Here is a 17184-nt window from a genome sequence, read left to right as displayed (position 1 = left end):
ATTTCAGCAACTTAGGCTTATTAATTAGGCTCATTCAGCAACTTAGGCTTATAAAATAGGCTTATTTCAGCAACTTAGACTTATTAAATAGGCCTATTAAATAGGCTTATTAAATAGGCTTATTTCAGCAACTTAGACTTATTAAATAGGCCTATTAAATAGGCTTATTAAATAGGCTTATTAAATAGGCTTATTTCAGCAACTTAGGCTTATTAAATAGGCTTATTAAATGGGCTTATTTCAGCAACTTAGGCTTATTAAATAGGCTTATTTCAGCAACTTAGACTTATTAAATAGCCATATTTCAGCAACTTACGCTTATTAAATAGGCTTATTTCAGCAACTTAGGCTTATTAAATAGCCTAATTAAGTAGGCTTATTTCAGCAACTTGGGATTATTAAATAGACTTATTTCAGCAACTTACGCTGATTAAAAAGGCTTATTTCAGCAACTTAGGCTTATTAAATAGCCTTATTTCAGCAACTTAAACTTATTAAATAGGCTTATTTCAGCAACTTAGGCTTATTAAGTAGGCTTATTCAGCAACTTAGGCTTATTAAATAGGCTTATTTCAACAACTTAGGCTTATTAAATAGGCTCATTCAGAAACTTAGGCTTATTAAATAGGCTTATTTGAGCAAATTAGACTTATTAAATACGCCTATTAAATAGGCTTATTAAATAGGCTTATTTCTGCAACTTAGACTTATTAAATAGGCCTATTAAATAGGCTTATTAAATAGACGTATTAAATAGGCTCATTAAATACTTATTAATTAGGCTTATTAAATAGGCTCAATAAATAGGCTTATTAAATAGGCTTATTAAATAGGCTTATTAAATAGACTTATTAAATAGGCTCAATAAATAGGCTTATTAAATAGGCTTATTAAATAGGCTCAATAAATAGGCTTATTAAATAGGCTTATTAAATAGGCTCAATAAATAGGCTTATTAAATAGGCTTATTAAATAGGCTTATTAAATAGACTTATTAAATAGGCTTATTTCAGCAACTTAGGCTTATTAAATAAGCTTATTTCAGCAACTTTTGCTTATTAAATAGCCTTATTAAACAGGTTTATTTCAGAAACTTAGGCTTATTAAATAGCATTTTTAAATAGGTTTATTTCAGCAACTTAGACTTATTAAATATACCTTTTTAAATAGGCTTAGTTCAGAAACTTAGGCTTATTAAATAGGCTTATTTCAGCAACTGAGGCTCATTAAATAGCCTTATTAAATAGGCTTATTTCAGCAACTTAGGCTCATTAAATAGGCTTATTTCAGCAACTTAAACTTATTAAATAGCCTTATTTCAGCAACTTAGGCTTATTAAATAGCCTTATTTCAGCAACTTAGACTTATTAAATAGGCTTATTCAGCAAATTAGGCTTATTAAATAGCCTTATTAAATAGGCTTATTTCAGCAACTTAGACTTATTAAATAGGCTTATTCAGCAACTTAGGCTTATTAAATAGGCTTATTTCAGCAACTTAGGCAAATTAAATAGGCTCATTCAGCAACTTAGGCTTATTAAATAGGCTTATTTCAGCAACTTAGACTTATTAAATAGGCCTATTAAATAGGCGTATTAAATAGGCTTATTTCAGCAACTTAGACTTATTAAATAGGCCTATTAAATAGGCTTATTAAATAGGCTTATTAAATAGGCTTATTTCAGCAACTTAGGCTTATTAAATAGGCTTATTAAATGGGCTTATTTCAGCAACTTAGGCTTATTAAATAGGCTTATTTCAGCAACTTAGACTTATTAAATAGCGTTATTTCAGCAACTTACGCTTATTAAATAGGCTTATTTCAGCAACTTAGGCTTATTAAATAGCCTAATTAAGTAGGCTTATTTCAGCAACTTGGGATTATTAAATAGACTTATTTCAGCAACTTATGCTGATTAAAAATGCTTATTTCAGCAACTTAGACTTATTAAATAACCTTATTTCAGCAACTTAGACTCATTAAATAGGTTTATTTCAGCAACTTATGCTTATTAAATATACTTATTTCTGAAACTTAGGCTTATTAAATAGGCTTATTTCAGCAACTTAGACTTATTAAATAGCTTTATTTCAGCAACTTAGGCTTATTAAATAGGCTTATTTCAGCAACTTAGGCTTATTAAATAGCCTTATTTCAGCAACTTAAACTTATTAAATAGGCTTATTTCAGCAACTTAGGCTTATTAAATAGGCTTATTCAGCAACTTAGGCTTATTAAATAGGCTTATTTCAGCAACTTAGACTTATTAAATAGGCTCATTCAGAAACTTAGGCTTATTAAATAGGCTTATTTCAGCAACTTAGACTTATTAAATAGGCCTATTAAATAGGCTTATTAAATAGGCTTATTTCAGCAACTTAGACTTATTAAATAGGCCTATTAAATAGGCGTATTAAATAGGCTTATTTCAGCAACTTAGACTTATTAAATAGGCCTATTAAATAGGCTTATTAAATAGGCTTATTAAATAGGCTTATTTCAGCAACTTAGGCTTATTAAATAGGCTTATTAAATGGGCTTATTTCAGCAACTTAGGCTTATTAAATAGGCTTATTTCAGCAACTTAGACTTATTAAATAGCGTTATTTCAGCAACTTACGCTTATTAAATAGGCTTATTTCAGCAACTTAGGCTTATTAAATAGCCTAATTAAGTAGGCTTATTTCAGCAACTTGGTATTATTAAATAGACTTATTTCAGCAACTTACGCTGATTAAAATGGCTTATTTCAGCAACTTAGACTTATTAAATAGCCTTATTTCAGCAACTTAGACTCATTAAATAGGTTCATTTCAGCAACTTATGCTTATTAAATATACTTATTTCAGCAACTTAGGCTTATTAAATAGGCTTATTTCAGCAACTTAGACTTATTAAATAGCTTTATTTCAGCAACTTAGGCTTATTAAATAGGCTTATTTCAGCAACTTAGGCTTATTAAATAGCCTTATTTCAGCAACTTAAACTTATTAAATAGGCTTATTTCAGCAACTTAGGCTTATTAAATAGGCTTATTCAGCAACTTAGGCTTATTAAATAGGCTTATTTCAGCAACTTAGGCTTATTAAATAGGCTCATTCAGAAACTTAGGCTTATTAAATAGGCTTATTTCAGCAACTTAGACTTATTAAATAGGCCTATTAAATAGGCTTATTAAATAGGCTTATTTCAGCAACTTAGACTTATTAATAGGCCTATTAAATAGGCTTATTAAATAGACTTATTAAATAGGCTCATTAAATACGCTCAATAAATAGGCTTATTAAATAGTTTTTTTTAAATAGACTTATTAAATAGGCTTATTAAATAGGCTCAATAAATAGGCTTATTAAATAGGCTCAATAAATAGGCTTATTAAATAGGCTCAATAAATAGGCTTATTAAATAGGCTCAATAAATAGGCTTATTAAATAGTCTCATTAAATACTTATTAAATAGACTTATTAAATAGACTTATTAAATAGGCTTATTAAATAGGCTTATTAAATAGGCTTATTAAATAGGCTTATTAAATAGACTTATTAAATAGCCTCATTAAATAGGCTTATTTTAGCAACTTAGGCTTATTAAATAGGTTTATTTCAGCAACTTAGACTTATTAAAGAGGCTTATTAAATAGGCTCATTTCAGCAACTTAGGCTTATTAAATAGCATTTTTAAATAGGTTTATTTCAGCAACTTAGACTTATTAAATAGCCGTATTAAATATGCTTATTTCAGCAACTTAGACTTATTAAATAGGTTTATTCAGCAACTTAGGCTTATTAAATAGGCTTATTCAGCAACTTAGGCTTATTTAATATGCTTTTTTCAGCAACTTAGGCTTATTTAATAGGCTTATTTCAACAACTTAGGCTTATTAAATAGGCTCATTCAGAAACTTAGGCTTATTAAATAGGCTTATTTCAGCAACTTAGACTTATTAAATAGGCCTATTAAATAGGCTTATTAAATAGGCTTATTTCAGCAACTTAGACTTATTAAATAGGCCTATTAAATAGGCTTATTAAATAGACTTATTAAATAGGCTTATTAAATAGGCTCAATAAATAGGCTTATTAAATAGGCTCAGTAAATAGGCTTATTAAATAGGCTCAATAAATAGGCTTATTAAATAGGCTCAATAAATAGGCTTATTAAATAGGCGCATTAAATACTTATTAAATAGGCTTATTAAATAGACTTATTAAATAGCCTTATTAAATAGGCTTATTTCAGCAACTTAGGCTTATTAAATAAGCTTATTTCAGCAACTTATGCTTATTAAATAGCCTTATTAAACAGGTTTATTTCAGCAACTTAGGCTTATTAAATAGCATTTTTAAATAGGTTTATTTCAGCAACTTAGACTTACTAAATATACCTTTTTAAATAGGCTTAGTTCAGAAACTTAGGCTTATTAAATAGGCTTATTTCAGCAACTTAGGCTCATTAAATAGCCTTATTAAATAGGCTTATTTCAGCAACTTAGGCTTATTAAATAGGCTTATTTCAGCAACTTAAACTTATTAAATAGCCTTATTTCAGCAACTTAGGCTTATTAAATAGCCTTATTTCAGCAACTTAGACTTATTAAATAGGCTTATTCAGCAACTTAGGCTTATTAAATAGCCTTATTAAATAGGCTTATTTCAGCAACTTAGACTTATTAAATAGGTTTATTCAGCAACTTAGGCTTATTAAATAGGCTTATTCAGCAACTTAGGCTTATTAAATAGGCGTATTTCAGCAACTTAGGCTTATTAATTAGGCTCATTCAGCAACTTAGGCTTATAAAATAGGCTTATTTCAGCAACTTAGACTTATTAAATAGGCCTATTAAATAGGCTTATTAAATAGGCTTATTTCAGCAACTTAGACTTATTAAATAGGCCTATTAAATAGGCTTATTAAATAGGCTTATTAAATAGGCTTATTTCAGCAACTTAGGCTTATTAAATAGGCTTATTAAATGGGCTTATTTCAGCAACTTAGGCTTATTAAATAGGCTTATTTCAGCAACTTAGACTTATTAAATAGCCATATTTCAGCAACTTACGCTTATTAAATAGGCTTATTTCAGCAACTTAGGCTTATTAAATAGCCTAATTAAGTAGGCTTATTTCAGCAACTTGGGATTATTAAATAGACTTATTTCAGCAACTTACGCTGATTAAAAAGGCTTATTTCAGCAACTTAGGCTTATTAAATAGGCTTATTTCAGCAACTTAGACTTATTAAATAGCTTTATTTCAGCAACTTAGGCTTATTAAATAGGCTTATTTCAGCAACTTAGGCTTATTAAATAGCCTTATTTCAGCAACTTAAACTTATTAAATAGGCTTATTTCAGCAACTTAGGCTTATTAAGTAGGCTTATTCAGCAACTTAGGCTTATTAAATAGGCTTATTTCAGCAACTTAGGCTTATTAAATAGGCTCATTCAGAAACTTAGGCTTATTAAATAGGCTTATTTCAGCAACTTAGACTTATTAAATAGGCCTATTAAATAGGCTTATTAAATAGGCTTATTTCAGCAACTTAGACTTATTAAATAGGCCTATTAAATAGGCTTATTAAATAGACTTATTAAATAGGCTCATGAAATACTTATTAATTAGGCTTATTAAATAGGATTATTAAATAGACTTATTAAATAGGCTCAATAAATAGGCTTATTAAATAGGCTCAATAAATAGGCTTATTAAATAGGCTTATTAAATAGTCTTATTAAATAGACTTATTAGATAGGCTTATTAAATACGCTCAATAAATAGGCTTATTAAATAGGCTCAATAAATAGGCTTATTAAATAGGCTCAATAAATAGGCTTATTAAATAGGCTCATTAAATACTTATTAAATAGGCTTATTAAATAGACTTATTAAATAGACTTATTAAATAGGCTTATTAAATAGACGTATTAAATAGGCTTATTAAAAAGGCTTATTAAATAGACTTATTAAATAGGCTCATTAAATACTTATTAAATATGTTTATTAAATAGGCGTATTAAATAGGCTTATTAAATAGGCTTATTAAATAGGCTTATTAAATAGACTTATTAAATAGCCTCATTGAATAGGCTTATTTTAGCAACTTAGGCTTATTAAATAGGTTTATTTCAGCAACTTAGACTTATTAAATATACCTTTTTAAATAGGCTTATTTCAGCAACTTAGGCTTATTAAATAGCCTTATTAAATAGGCTTATTTCAGCAACTTAGGCTTATTAAATAGGCTTATTTCAGCAACTTAAACTTATTAAATAGCCTTATTTCAGCAACTTAGGCTTATTAAATAGCCTTATTTCAGCAACTTAGACTTATTAAATAGGCTTATTCAGCAACTTAGGCTTATTAAATAGCCTTATTAAATAGGCTTATTTCAGCAACTTAGACTTATTAAATAGGTTTATTCAGCAACTTAGGCTTATTAAATAGGCTTATTCAGCAACTTAGGCTTATTAAATAGGCTTATTTCAGCAACATAGGCTTATTAAATAGGCTCATTCAGCAACTTAGACTTATTAAATAGGCCTATTAAATAGGCTTATTAAATAGGCTTATTTCATCAACTTAGACTTATTAAATAGGCCTATTAAATAGGCTTATTAAATAGGCTTATTAAATAGGCTTATTTCAGCAACTTAGGCTTATTTAATAGGCTTATTAAATGGGCTTATTTCAGCAACTTAGGCTTATTAAATAGGCTTATTCAGCAACTTAGGCTTATTTAATAGGTTTTTTTCAGCAACTTAGGCTTATTTAATAGGCTTATTTCAGCAACTTAGGCTTATTAAATAGGCTCATTCAGAAACTTTGGCGTATTAAATAGGCTTATTTCAGCAACGTAAACTTATTAAATAGGCCTATTAAATAGGCTTATTAAATAGGCTTATTTCAGCAACTTAAACTTATTAAATAGGCCTATTAAATAGGCTTATTAAATAGACTTATTAAATAGGCTTATTAAATAGGCTCAATAAATAGGCTTATTAAATAGGCTCAATAAATAGGCTTATTAAATAGGCGCATTAAATACTTATTAAATAGGCTTATTAAATAGACTTATTAAATAGCCTTATTAAATAGGCTTATTTCAGCAACTTAGGCTTATTAAATAAGCTTATTTCAGCAACTTATGCTTATTAAATAGCCTTATTAAATAGGCTTATTTCAGCAACTTAGGCTCATTAAATAGCATTTTTAAATAGGTTTATTTCAGCAACTTAGACTTATTAAATATACCTTTTTAAATAGGCTTAGTTCAGAAACTTAGGCTTATTAAAAAGGCTTATTTCAGCAACTTAGGCTCATTAAATAGCCTTATTAAATAGGCTTATTTCAGCAATGTAGGCTTATTAAATAGGCTTATTTCAGCAACTTAAACTTATTAAATAGCCTTATTTCAGCAACGTAGGCTTATTAAATAGCCTTATTTCAGCAACTTAGACTTATTAAATAGGCTTATTCAGCAACTTAGGCTCATTAAATAGCCTTATTAAATAGGATTATTTCAGCAACTTAGACTTATTTAATAGGTTTATTCAGCAACTTAGGCATATTAAATAGGCTTATTCAGCAACTTAGGCTTATTAAATAGGCTTATTTCAGCAACATAGGCTTATTAAATAGGCTCATTCAGCAACTTAGGCTTATTAAATAGGCTTCTTTCAGCAACTTAGACTTATTAAATAGGCCTATTAAATAGGCTTATTAAATAGGCTTATTTCAGCAACTTAGACTTATTAAATAGGTCTATTAAATAGGCTTATTAAATAGGCTTATTAAATTGGCTTATTTCAGCAACTAAGGCTTATTTAATAGGCTTATTAAATGGGCTTATTTCAGCAACTTAGGCTTATTAAATAGGCTTATTTCAGCAACTTAGACTTATTAAATATCCTTATTTCAGCAACTTACGCTTATTAAATTGGCTTATTTCAGCAACTTAGGCTTATTAAATAGCCTAATTAAGTAGGCTTATTTCAGCAACTTGGGATTATTAAATAGACTTATTTCAGCAACTTACGCTGATTAAAAATGCTTATTTCAGCAACTTAGACTTATTAAATAGCCTTATTTCAGCAACTTAGACTCATTAAATAGGTTTATTTCAGCAACTTATGCTTATTAAATATACTTATTTCAGCAACTTAGGCTTATTAAATAGGCTTATTTCAGCAACTTAGACTTATTAAATAGCTTTATTTCAGCAACTTAGGCTTATTAAATAGGCTTATTTCAGCAACTTAGGCTTATTAAATAGCCTTATTTCAGCAACTTAGGCTTATTAAATAGGCTTCTTTCAGCAACTTAGACTTATTAAATAGGCCTATTAAATAGGCTTATTAAATAGGCTTATTTCAGCAACTTAGACTTATTAAATAGGTCTATTAAATAGGCTTATTAAATAGGCTTATTAAATTGGCTTATTTCAGCAACTAAGGCTTATTTAATAGGCTTATTAAATGGGCTTATTTCAGCAACTTAGGCTTATTAAATAGGCTTATTTCAGCAACTTAGACTTATTAAATATCCTTATTTCAGCAACTTACGCTTATTAAATTGGCTTATTTCAGCAACTTAGGCTTATTAAATAGCCTAATTAAGTAGGCTTATTTCAGCAACTTGGGATTATTAAATAGACTTATTTCAGCAACTTACGCTGATTAAAAATGCTTATTTCAGCAACTTAGACTTATTAAATAGCCTTATTTCAGCAACTTAGACTCATTAAATAGGTTTATTTCAGCAACTTATGCTTATTAAATATACTTATTTCAGCAACTTAGGCTTATTAAATAGGCTTATTTCAGCAACTTAGACTTATTAAATAGCTTTATTTCAGCAACTTAGGCTTATTAAATAGGCTTATTTCAGCAACTTAGGCTTATTAAATAGCCTTATTTCAGCAACTTAAACTTATTAAATAGGCTTATTTCAGCAACTTAGGCTTATTAAATAGGCTTATTCTGCAACTTAGGCTTATTAAATAGGCTTATTTCAACTTCTTAGGCTTATTAAATAGGCTCATTCAGAAACTTAGGCTTATTAAATAGGCTTATTTGAGCAAATTAGACTTATTAAATACGCCTATTAAATAGGCTTATTAAATAGGCTTATTTGAGCAAATTAGACTTATTAAATAGGCCTATTAAATAGGCTTATTAAATAGACGTATTAAATAGGCTCATTAAATACTTATTAATTAGGCTTATTAAATAGGCTCAATAAATAGGCTTATTAAATAGGCTTATTAAATAGGCTTATTAAATAGACTTATTAAATAGGCTCAATAAATAGGCTTATTAAATAGGCTTATTAAATAGGCTCAATAAATAGGCTTATTAAATAGGCTTATTAAATAGGCTCAATAAATAGGCTTATTAAATAGGCTTATTAAATAGGCTTATTAAATAGACTTATTAAATAGGCTTATTTCAGCAACTTAGGCTTATTAAATAAGCTTATTTCAGCAACTTATGCGTATTAAATAGCCTTATTAAACAGGTTTATTTCAGCAACTTAGGCTTATTAAATAGCATTTTTAAATAGGTTTATTTCAGCAACTTAGACTTATTAAATATACCTTTTTAAATAGGCTTAGTTCAGAAACTTAGGCTTATTAAATAGGCTTATTTCAGCAACTGAGGCTCATTAAATAGCCTTATTAAATAGGCTTATTTCAGCAACTTAGGCTTATTAAATAGGCTTATTTCAGCAACTTAAACTTATTAAATAGCCTTATTTCAGCAACTTAGGCTTATTAAATAGCCTTATTTCAGCAACTTAGACTTATTAAATAGGCTTATTCAGCAACTTAGGCTTATTAAATAGCCTTATTAAATAGGCTTATTTCAGCAACTTAGACTTATTAAATAGGCTTATTCAGCAACTTAGGCTTATTAAATAGGCTTATTTCAGCAACTTAGGCAAATTAAATAGGCTCATTCAGCAACTTAGGCTTATTAAATAGGCTTATTTCAGCAACTTAGACTTATTAAATAGGCTTATTAAATAGGCGTATTAAATAGGCTTATTTCAGCAACTTAGACTTATTAAATAGGCCTATTAAATAGGCTTATTAAATAGGCTTATTAAATAGGCTTATTTCAGCAACTTAGGCCTATTAAATAGGCTTATTAAATGGGCTTATTTCAGCAACTTAGGCTTATTAAATAGGCTTATTTCAGCAACTTAGACTTATTAAATAGCGTTATTTCAGCAACTTACGCTTATTAAATAGGCTTATTTCAGCAACTTAGGCTTATTAAATAGCCTAATTAAGTAGGCTTATTTCAGCAACTTGGGATTATTAAATAGACTTATTTCAGCAACTTATGCTGATTAAAAAGGCTTATTTCAGCAACTTAGACTTATTAAATAGCCTTATTTCAGCAACTTAGACTCATTAAATAGGTTTATTTCAGCAACTTATGCTTATTAAATATACTTATTTCAGCAACTTAGGCTTATTAAATAGGCTTATTTCAGCAACTTAGACTTATTAAATAGCTTTATTTCAGCAACTTAGGCTTATTAAATAGGCTTATTTCAGCAACTTAGGCTTATTAAATAGCCTTATTTCAGCAACTTAAACTTATTAAATAGGCTTATTTCAGCAACTTAGGCTTATTAAATAGGCTTATTCAGCAACTTAGGCTTATTAAATAGGCTTATTTCAGCAACTTAGGCTTATTAAATAGGCTCATTCAGAAACTTAGGCTTATTAAATAGGCTTATTTCAGCAACTTAGACTTATTAAATAGGCCTATTAAATAGGCTTATTAAATAGGCTTATTTCAGCAACTTAGACTTATTAAATAGGCCTATTAAATAGGCGTATTAAATAGGCTTATTTCAGCAACTTAGACTTATTAAATAGGCCTATTAAATAGGCTTATTAAATAGGCTTATTAAATAGGCTTATTTCAGCAACTTAGGCTTATTAAATAGGCTTATTAAATGGGCTTATTTCAGCAACTTAGACTTATTAAATAGCGTTATTTCAGCAACTTACGCTTATTAAATAGGCTTATTTCAGCAACTTAGGCTTATTAAATAGCCTAATTAAGTAGGCTTATTTCAGCAACTTGGTATTATTAAATAGACTTATTTCAGCAACTTACGCTGATTAAAAAGGCTTATTTCAGCAACTTAGACTTATTAAATAGCCTTATTTCAGCAACTTAGACTCATTAAATAGGTTTATTTCAGCAACTTATGCTTATTAAATATACTTATTTCAGCAACTTAGGCTTATTAAATAGGCTTATTTCAGCAACTTAGACTTATTAAATAGCTTTATTTCAGCAACTTAGGCTTATTAAATAGGCTTATTTCAGCAACTTAGGCTTATTAAATAGCCTTATTTCAGCAACTTAAACTTATTAAATAGGCTTATTTCAGCAACTTAGGCTTATTAAATAGGCTTATTCAGCAACTTAGGCTTATTAAATAGGCTTATTTCAGCAACTTAGGCTTATTAAATAGGCTCATTCAGAAACTTAGGCTTATTAAATAGGCTTATTTCAGCAACTTAGACTTATTAAATAGGCCTATTAAATAGGCTTATTAAATAGGCTTATTTCAGCAACTTAGACTTATTAATAGGCCTATTAAATAGGCTTATTAAATAGACTTATTAAATAGGCTCATTAAATACGCTCAATAAATAGGCTTATTAAATAGTTTTTTTAAAGAGACTTATTAAATAGGCTTATTAAATAGGCTCAATAAATAGGCTTATTAAATAGGCTCAATAAATAGGCTTATTAAATAGGCTCAATAAATAGGCTTATTAAATAGGCTCAATAAATAGGCTTATTAAATAGTCTCATTAAATACTTATTAAATAGACTTATTAAATAGACTTATTAAATAGGCTTATTAAATAGGCTTATTAAATAGGCTTATTAAATAGGCTTATTAAATAGACTTATTAAATAGCCTCATTAAATAGGCTTATTTTAGCAACTTAGGCTTATTAAATAGGTTTATTTCAGCAACTTAGACTTATTAAAGAGGCTTATTAAATAGGCTCATTTCAGCAACTTAGGCTTATTAAATAGCATTTTTAAATAGGTTTATTTCAGCAACTTAGACTTATTAAATAGCCGTATTAAATATGCTTATTTCAGCAACTTAGACTTATTAAATAGGTTTATTCAGCAACTTAGGCTTATTAAATAGGCTTATTCAGCAACTTAGGCTTATTTAATATGCTTTTTTCAGCAACTTAGGCTTATTTAATAGGCTTATTTCAACAACTTAGGATTATTAAATAGGCTCATTCAGAAACTTAGGCTTATTAAATAGGCTTATTTCAGCAACTTAGACTTATTAAATAGGCCTATTAAATAGGCTTATTAAATAGGCTTATTTCAGCAACTTAGACTTATTAAATAGGCCTATTAAATAGGCTTATTAAATAGACTTATTAAATAGGCTTATTAAATAGGCTCAATAAATAGGCTTATTAAATAGGCTCAGTAAATAGGCTTATTAAATAGGCTCAATAAATAGGCTTATTAAATAGGCTCAATAAATAGGCTTATTAAATAGGCGCATTAAATACTTATTAAATAGGCTTATTAAATAGACTTATTAAATAGCCTTATTAAATAGGCTTATTTCAGCAACTTAGGCTAATTAAATAAGCTTATTTCAGCAACTTATGCTTATTAAATAGCCTTATTAAACAGGTTTATTTCAGCAACTTAGGCTTGTTAAATAGCATTTTTAAATAGGTTTATTTCAGCAACTTAGGCTCATTAAATAGCCTTATTAAATAGGCTTATTTCAGCAACTTAGGCTTATTAAATAGGCTTATTTCAGCAACTTAAACTTATTAAATAGCCTTATTTCAGCAACTTAGGCTTATTAAATAGCCTTATTTCAGCAAATTAGACTTATTAAATAGGCTTATTCAGCAACTTAGGCTTATTAAATAGCCTTATTAAATAGGCTTATTTCAGCAACTTAGACTTATTAAATAGGTTTATTCAGCAACTTAGGCTTATTAAATAGGCTTATTCAGCAACTTAGGCTTATTAAATAGGCGTATTTCAGCAACTTAGGCTTATTAATTAGGCTCATTCAGCAACTTAGGCTTATTAAATAGGCTTATTTCAGCAACTTAGACTTATTAAATAGGCCTATTAAATAGGCGTATTAAATAGGCTTATTTCAGCAACTTAGACTTATTAAATAGGCCTATTAAATAGGCTTATTAAATAGGCTTATTAAATAGGCTTATTTCAGCAACTTAGGCTTATTAAATAGGCTTATTAAATGGGCTTATTTCAGCAACTTAGGCTTATTAAATAGGCTTATTTCAGCAACTTAGACTTATTAAATAGCGTTATTTCAGCAACTTACGCTTATTAAATAGGCTTATTTCAGCAACTTAGGCTTATTAAATAGCCTAATTAAGTAGGCTTATTTCAGCAACTTGGGATTATTAAATAGACTTATTTCAGCAACTTATGCTGATTAAAAAGGCTTATTTCAGCAACTTAGACTTATTAAATAGCCTTATTTCAGCAACTTAGACTCATTAAATAGGTTTATTTCAGCAACTTATGCTTATTAAATATACTTATTTCAGCAACTTAGGCTTATTAAATAGGCTTATTTCAGCAACTTAGACTTATTAAATAGCTTTATTTCAGCAACTTAGGCTTATTAAATAGGCTTATTTCAGCAACTTAGGCTTATTAAATAGCCTTATTTCAGCAACTTAAACTTATTAAATAGGCTTATTTCAGCAACTTAGGCTTATTAAATAGGCTTATTCAGCAACTTAGGCTTATTAAATAGGCTTATTTCAGCAACTTAGGCTTATTAAATAGGCTCATTCAGAAACTTAGGCTTATTAAATAGGCTTATTTCAGCAACTTAGACTTATTAAATAGGCCTATTAAATAGGCGTATTAAATAGGCTTATTTCAGCAACTTAGACTTATTAAATAGGCCTATTAAATAGGCTTATTAAATAGGCTTATTAAATAGGCTTATTTCAGCAACTTAGGCTTATTAAATAGGCTTATTAAATGGGCTTATTTCAGCAACTTAGACTTATTAAATAGCGTTATTTCAGCAACTTACGCTTATTAAATAGGCTTATTTCAGCAACTTAGGCTTATTAAATAGCCTAATTAAGTAGGCTTATTTCAGCAACTTGGTATTATTAAATAGACTTATTTCAGCAACTTACGCTGATTAAAAAGGCTTATTTCAGCAACTTAGACTTATTAAATAGCCTTATTTCAGCAACTTAGACTCATTAAATAGGTTTATTTCAGCAACTTATGCTTATTAAATATACTTATTTCAGCAACTTAGGCTTATTAAATAGGCTTATTTCAGCAACTTAGACTTATTAAATAGCTTTATTTCAGCAACTTAGGCTTATTAAATAGGCTTATTTCAGCAACTTAGGCTTATTAAATAGCCTTATTTCAGCAACTTAAACTTATTAAATAGGCTTATTTCAGCAACTTAGGCTTATTAAATAGGCTTATTCAGCAACTTAGGCTTATTAAATAGGCTTATTTCAGCAACTTAGGCTTATTAAATAGGCTCATTCAGAAACTTAGGCTTAATAAATAGGCTTATTTCAGCAACTTAGACTTATTAAATAGGCCTATTAAATAGGCTTATTAAATAGGCTTATTTCAGCAACTTAGACTTATTAATAGGCCTATTAAATAGGCTTATTAAATAGACTTATTAAATAGGCTCATTAAATACGCTCAATAAATAGGCTTATTAAATAGTTTTTTTAAAGAGACTTATTAAATAGGCTTATTAAATAGGCTCAATAAATAGGCTTATTAAATAGGCTCAATAAATAGGCTTATTAAATAGGCTCAATAAATAGGCTTATTAAATAGGCTCAATAAATAGGCTTATTAAATAGTCTCATTAAATACTTATTAAATAGACTTATTAAATAGACTTATTAAATAGGCTTATTAAATAGGCTTATTAAATAGGCTTATTAAATATGCTTATTAAATAGACTTATTAAATAGCCTCATTAAATAGGCTTATTTTAGCAACTTAGGCTTATTAAATAGGTTTATTTCAGCAACTTAGACTTATTAAAGAGGCTTATTAAATAGGCTCATTTCAGCAACTTAGGCTTATTAAATAGCATTTTTAAATAGGTTTATTTCAGCAACTTAGACTTATTAAATAGCCGTATTAAATATGCTTATTTCAGCAACTTAGACTTATTAAATAGGTTTATTCAGCAACTTAGGCTTATTAAATAGGCTTATTCAGCAACTTAGGCTTATTTAATATGCTTTTTTCAGCAACTTAGGCTTATTTAATAGGCTTATTTCAACAACTTAGGATTATTAAATAGGCTCATTCAGAAACTTAGGCTTATTAAATAGGCTTATTTCAGCAACTTAGACTTATTAAATAGGCCTATTAAATAGGCTTATTAAATAGGCTTATTTCAGCAACTTAGACTTATTAAATAGGCCTATTAAATAGGCTTATTAAATAGACTTATTAAATAGGCTTATTAAATAGGCTCAATAAATAGGCTTATTAAATAGGCTCAGTAAATAGGCTTATTAAATAGGCTCAATAAATAGGCTTATTAAATAGGCTCAATAAATAGGCTTATTAAATAGGCGCATTAAATACTTATTAAATAGGCTTATTAAATAGACTTATTAAATAGCCTTATTAAATAGGCTTATTTCAGCAACTTAGGCTAATTAAATAAGCTTATTTCAGCAACTTATGCTTATTAAATAGCCTTATTAAACAGGTTTATTTCAGCAACTTAGGCTTATTAAATAGCATTTTTAAATAGGTTTATTTCAGCAACTTAGGCTCATTAAATAGCCTTATTAAATAGGCTTATTTCAGCAACTTAGGCTTATTAAATAGGCTTATTTCAGCAACTTAAACTTATTAAATAGCCTTATTTCAGCAACTTAGGCTTATTAAATAGCCTTATTTCAGCAAATTAGACTTATTAAATAGGCTTATTCAGCAACTTAGGCTTATTAAATAGCCTTATTAAATAGAATTATTTCAGCAACTTAGACTTATTAAATAGGTTTATTCAGCAACTTAGGCTTATTAAATAGGCTTATTCAGCAACTTAGGCTTATTAAATAGGCGTATTTCAGCAACTTAGGCTTATTAATTAGGCTCATTCAGCAACTTAGGCTTATTAAATAGGCTTATTTCAGCAACTTAGACTTATTAAATAGGCCTATTAAATAGGCTTATTAAATAGGCTTATTTCAGCAACTTAGACTTATTAAATAGGCCTATTAAATAGGCTTATTAAATAGGCTTATTAAATAGGCTTATTTCAGCAACTTAGGCTTATTAAATAGGCTTATTAAATGGGCTTATTTCAGCAACTTAGGCTTATTAAATAGCCTTATTTCAGCAACTTAGACTTATTAAATAGGCTTATTCAGCAACTTAGGCTTATTAAATAGCCTTATTAAATAGGCTTATTTCAGCAACTTAGACTTATTAAATAGGTTTATTCAGCAACTTAGGCTTATTAAATAGGCTTATTCAGCAACTTAGGCTTATTAAATAGGCGTATTTCAGCAACTTAGGCTTATTAATTAGGCTCATTCAGCAACTTAGGCTTATTAAATAGGCTTATTTCAGCAACTTAGACTTATTAAATAGGCCTATTAAATAGGCTTATTAAATAGGCTTATTTCAGCAACTTAGACTTATTAAATAGGCCTATTAAATAGGCTTATTAAATAGGCTTATTAAATAGGCTTATTTCAGCAACTTAGGCTTATTAAATAGGCTTATTAAATGGGCTTATTTCAGCAACTTAGGCTTATTAAATAGGCTTATTTCAGCAACTTAGACTTATTAAATAGCCATATTTCAGCAACTTACGCTTATTAAATAGGCTTATTTCAGCAACTTAGGCTTATTAAATAGCCTAATTAAGTAGGCTTATTTCAGCAACTTGGGATTATTAAATATACTTATTTCAGCAACTTACGCTGATTAAAAAGGCTTATTTCAGCAACTTAGGCTTATTAAATAGGCTTATTTCAGCAACTTAGACTTATTAAATAGCTTTATTTCAGCAACTTAGGCTTATTAAATAGGCTTATTTCAGCAACTTAGGCTTATTAAATAGCCTTATTTCAGCAACTTAAAC

This window comes from Petromyzon marinus, unplaced genomic scaffold (genome assembly GCF_048934315.1).
Source record: "Petromyzon marinus isolate PM22_M1 ecotype Great Lakes invasive population unplaced genomic scaffold, UKy_Petmar_22M1.pri1.0 PM_G_Scaffold_1, whole genome shotgun sequence".
In the NCBI taxonomy this organism is placed as follows: Eukaryota; Metazoa; Chordata; class Hyperoartia; order Petromyzontiformes; family Petromyzontidae; genus Petromyzon; species Petromyzon marinus.
Note: the sequence above shows the minus strand (reverse complement) of the source record.